The 5633-nt window shown below is 34.6% G+C and overlaps 1 pseudogene; it reads left to right on the top strand.

Annotated features, from left to right (window-relative positions):
- The first annotated feature begins 2152 nt into the window (after positions 1-2152).
- Positions 2153-4806, top strand: LOC149569397 (sucrose transport protein pseudogene; annotated as a pseudogene).
- Positions 4807-5633: the final 827 nt, after the last annotated feature.

Consider the following 5633-nt stretch of genomic DNA (forward strand, 5'->3'; position numbering starts at 1 on the left):
AGATTCTTATTATGGGCTGGCATATTTGTTGCTTTTGGGCACTAACATACTGCAAATCTTTACTTTTGCATTAGAAACCTTGTGACTGTTAAATAGTACAAACTTACTAATTTTACTACCTGGATCAGTGGGATCAAGAATTCTTTTGAGCACATATCTAGGTCATTTCTTGATTTCCAGCTTTCAACTATTTTTTGTCAAATTTTCACATAACTCTTGTATCACTTCCAGTCCTCCAGGAAAATTCCTATTTACTTTGTGTTCTTGTGCTATAACTTTTTAAGCTAAGCCAAAGATTTTTGATGTCTGGGTTTTAGGCTTGCATGCTTATCTATTCAGTGAGATACATTATATGATCTTTTTCTTGTTGACATGATGAATTTTGAAGAATGCACTAGTTTAGGTCTAGCCCTTTTTTGTACTTCATTCCTGCATTTGTAGAAATGTTGCTTTCATACTGTTACTTGAATTTGTAATAGTACCTTGGATATTTATGGACATTTTAATCTATAAAATATATACCCCCACTTGGGTCTACTCATCATGTCATCATTCTAGAAAGTTAATTTACAACAAGGTAGTGCATTGTAACATTGTGAGGCCTTAGTTTTATTTGTTGTTTTAATATAGAATTGCAAATAGACAATAGCTTGGGAATAGTAAATAGTTTCTAGCTATTGCTTCCAAGTTCAATGACCCTTCTCATGTTTTTAGTTGTATCTAATTCCAAGCACTGCCCCATAAACAATGATCTAATTTCCACATTTGAGCAGTATCTACCTTTTGCCATAAGATAGTCATCCCCCAACATAATGGACACTTTATGCACAATTTCATTTGTTTTGAATTTCATTTTTTTCAATCTATTCTAGGAAACTTTCCCCAAAAATACAATCATTGCTTTTGTGGCCTGAAGAGAGAAATTTTCCAACATTGTCAGTGGAAAGGTGGTATTCACTAGCCACCTCCAAGCATCCAAAAGCACCTTTGAATGTGGTACCCCTTTTGAGATCACAATTTCTTCCACACAAGATACTACCACTCTGTAGAGGATTATGAGCGATGCATTTTTGAGTTTGTATTTGACTTGTGTACTTGCCTATCTTCTCACCAATCCTTGGCACTAATTTTCCTTAGGTCCATGAAGGCCATTGCATGCACGTGATCCTTTGACTCGATGGCCACATTAGAAAGTTGGGTTGCATCCATGCTTCCCTCTTTTCTTACCATAATATTTTGAAACTTTAGAATGTTGCAAGTAGATTTGAGAGGATCTCCATCACTTTGTTAATTCTCCAATAATACAATCTCCCCTAGGACAACAACATTTGTCATGATAAGACAATGTCCTTCCAAATGTAATTTTACAATTGTGATTGACTTTGGTAACTAGACCCAAGCACAACCTTAGCTTTTGCTATGTTATTGGCTCCAAGAATCGATTTGTGTGTATTCAAATCTGATGTATCTTCTTTCGAGCTTGCTATTCCTCATTGAATACTAGAGATTGTCAAAATCAAATGTGTTTAAGCTAGATTTGAGATTGTGTTGGATAATCTTGCCACACATCTCAGATTTAATTTTTGTGTTTTTTTGAAAATTATTCAGGATTGGGCAATAAAAACCCAATGATCTAAAAGAATGCTACAACAACACGTTACCAACCATCCAATATTATTATTAATTAAGTGTGAACTTAGTCCTATCAAAAATAAAGATACTCATTGTATTCAAGTGATGTTTCCATCTCTACCGTCACCTATCATTATTTGCAGAAACTTACACATATTCATAAGGATCATATCACAAATCACACACATCGTGATTATAATGAGCACCTATCTCATATACAAAAACTTGCTCATACACATCACAGATACACAAGTTAATTAGCTTTCCATACATCACATACATAGTAAGTAGCTCCAATATACATCACAAAGACTATAGTGACCTGCTCACACGTGAATCACAAGACATCATATATATAATCTGGAATCATTAGGTTCATGCAATAGTTAATGTTATCAGCATATCTATCATTTGAAACCTCTTTTATCACCATAGTAATTGACTGTGAGTTTCATTGAAAAATTGTTGTTATTTGTCATATGGATACTAGTTTTTTGGATTTGGTGGGATTGTTTTAATCATGAATAGAAATTTTTGTGTGGGAAGAAAAGTGAAGATTGGAGTTCCTCTGAGAACTCTAGCAAGGTTGCATCAGTGGCAGCAGGGATGCAATTTGGATGGGCTTTGCAGCTCTCCTTACTGACACCATATGTGTAGGTTTTAGGTATTCCTCATACATGGCCTAGTTATATATGGCTGTGTGGCCCTATTTCTAGCATGTTTGTGCAACCAATAGTGGGGTATTATAGTGATAGATGTGAGTGCTCCTGGGAAAGAAGAAGGACATTTATAGTTATGGGAGCATGCATTGTGGTAATGGGAGTTATGCTCATTAGATTTTCAGCAGATTTGGGATGTATGTTTGGTGATTCAATCTCATACATGCCAAGAGCTATTACTATTTTTATTTTGGAGTTTTGGCTCCTTGATCTTGCCAACAATATGCCTTAAGGGCCTTGTAGGGCAATCCTCGTAGATTTATCAGGTATGTCATGCTTATATTGTTCTACTATTTGTTGCAATGGTATCTAGAAAGTTTATATTTAAGATGATGGTTAAGGCCTTACTTACAACCTTTTTGAGCTACATTTCTTTTTCCCCTCTCTTTTTTTCAATGTCATCTTGTAGTATTGTTCAAGGTAATGGTCAACTTGCAGACATTTGTCCTATGTTGGTGTTAGCTCCAATCCCACTTGAACATGACCATTTATAGAAAATTTCCAACAAAAAGTACCATGTATAAAACAACTCAAATGTTTAGATAAATAAATATTTTTGATTAATGCAAAACTTTGACATTTCCCACCTCTCGAGGTTTTCAATCTTCAATGCCCAATGTTCAAGACTTTTCCATGAATGGTTGTTTAGGAAAACCTGCTTAGCTTAGCCATGCAGAAAATGAACCTTGAAGGAAGTATATGTTTATAGAATGTCTCTGTTAAGATCAGCCATTACAGGATCGTGATGTGATTAATTTTTAATCTACGGAGACTAATGTTTACATTCACGAAACTATTACTGTATTAATCTGCAATCAACTATATTTATTCCCTTCGGAGAAAGTTTTACCTATGGGATATTTTTTATTTACCATTTACAAAGGGATGTACCAATTATTTTTTCTTACAAAAATTTTGTCAAGAAAAATATTTCATTACCATAGCTCATCATAGGTCTTTGAAATTGTTTCCATACCACATTTAAAGAGGCTTTGGTTGAAGCCAATAATTTCCTATGGTTTATCATTAGATTTCATTAATGGTTATAGAGTTTTAAAATTTAGCTCTTGATGGTTGTAATTTGAATAATTATGCTCATCAAAGGCTATATCCCATTATCTTATGTCGAGCATTTCCTGTTAGGAGTGCATATTTCATCAAAGGCAGTGCTAGATAGGTTTGAATTTTTTATATTTAGTGTGCACCCATTAAAGACTCATCTACTGCAAATGCAGTTTCTTTTCTCAATGGAGAGACTTTCCAAAAAGAACATCCATACTTGGTTTATATTTCATTGACTGTATCCTAGAAAGGTTTGATTTCTTCGCATTCCTTGGAGAGGGACATTGTCCATAGGGAATTTCACTCCAAGAAAAAATTTCTTCATTTTCATGGGCTATGTAGTGGAAATTTTGAGGGAAGAATTTTGAATCTCCCTATCATTCAAGGACTCAATATAGTGTTTACATGAAAAAAAAATTCTCTTCACAAATAGCTACAAGAAATTAAAACTAGGCAACCATAAATGAACTCTAGATTGTATTCTCTTGCTAAATGAAGGACTTTAATTTGATGAATGAAATATTTTACTAAATTCTAGTGCCTCTTGAAGCTCCACCCATATGTATTTCTAAATGCTTTTCCTTTGGCAAGAAAAAACCAGAGACGAACTAGGAGTGCCAATGCCTTTTTCTCACTGTTTATGGTAGTAGGGAGTGTGTTAGGATTTGCAAGTGGTTCTTACAATAAATGGTATAAAATTCTTCCGTTCACAAGAATAGAGGCCTATGGTGTCAGTTGTGCTAATCTAAAGTCTGCATTTTTTATAGCAATAATCCTCTTAGTGGCTGCTACCATTCTTAGTGTAACAACCACCCCTAAAAAAAGATGGTCAAAGGCTCAAGAAAAAGCAAAAGTGAGGGCAAAGGCAGTGGGAGGTAAAATTCATAATCTAGTTGATGAAAATGATGAAGATGATGAGGAGCAGGAGACTGATGAAGCAACCCAGGAGACATTCATATGGGAGCTATTTAGAGCTTTCAGAGATCTCCCTTCTCCAATGTTGTATTTACTTATTGTAACTGCACTGACATGGCTTGCATGGTTCCCCTTATTGCTCTTTGACACAGATTGGATGGGTCAATAAGTTTATAAGACAAAGCCTTTTGGTCTTGAACCTCTTCCGATTTTATATGATGAAGGTGTTAGATTAGGATCAATTGGCCTAATGCTAAATTCAATAATGCTAGGAGTAACTTCTTTGATGATAGAAACTATGGCTCATAGGACAGGCCCTAAATTATTGTGGGCAATCGCAAACTTCATTCTGTGCCTTTCGCTTGCATGTACTGTTATCATCACCAAACTTTTTGAAAATCATGAATCTGTACCTCCTCATAGTTCTGTTAAAATTTCAGCTTTGGTTGTTTTTGCAACCCTTCACTACTACATTTAACATCATTTTTTGACCAAAAACTTCGACCATCAACTAAACAAATTTAGGGTGGTTGAAATGTAAAGGCAAAAGTTTCATTTTTTTACATATAAGACCCGTGTTGGTCAAAATTTTGACCAATATAGGGCTTATACACCTGCAAATTTTAAAAACATTTTCCCTTTTACGTCTTTCGCACTTGATTCCATTTGACATTTTTGGAGCATTTTCACATGGTTATCTCTACATTTTTGCATGGTTTTCTTTGACCCAATTTCATTTTAGGTTTTCTCCACCCGCTTGATTAATGATGCCTACTATCCCTAGGAATAATATGAAAGGGGGCCCTACATTTGCATCAATATAGGGGGGGCAGAATAGTAGTTCGGAACTCTTGATATTGTCTTTCTTTCATTCTTCCTGCTGTGCTCGACTTCAAAAGATCTTCCATTCACGACCTCCAATCACACCTGCATCTCCGGTGGTCGAGGAGAGGGATTTCTCTTCGAGCATATTTCCATAGGTACATGTGTATTTTTGTTGTAGGTTTTTATGATAATATTGAAGATGGAAGTGAATACTATTACTATCATTATTATTTTTTATGCCAAAGTTCAGCCATAGTTTTGTAATATAAATGGGAGAGTCTCCACTCAAGTGTTTTTTCTCAGTGATGTTTTGATGATAAGTGTTAAAAAGAGTCTAGTTGCAAAAAGAATGTAATGTACTTGTTGTTTCATTTTATTGAAAGTGTGTAGATGTAAATTTATTATTTGGAATGTTGGTCTATTGTAACAACTATTATACTTTTTTTTATACTAATGAAAGAAAAGAAAGGAAATGTATAT

Source organism: Cupressus sempervirens, chromosome 3 (assembly GCF_028749045.1).
Source record: "Cupressus sempervirens isolate cs-2001-9-10 chromosome 3, ASM2874904v1, whole genome shotgun sequence".
Lineage (NCBI taxonomy): Eukaryota > Viridiplantae > Streptophyta > Pinopsida > Cupressales > Cupressaceae > Cupressus > Cupressus sempervirens.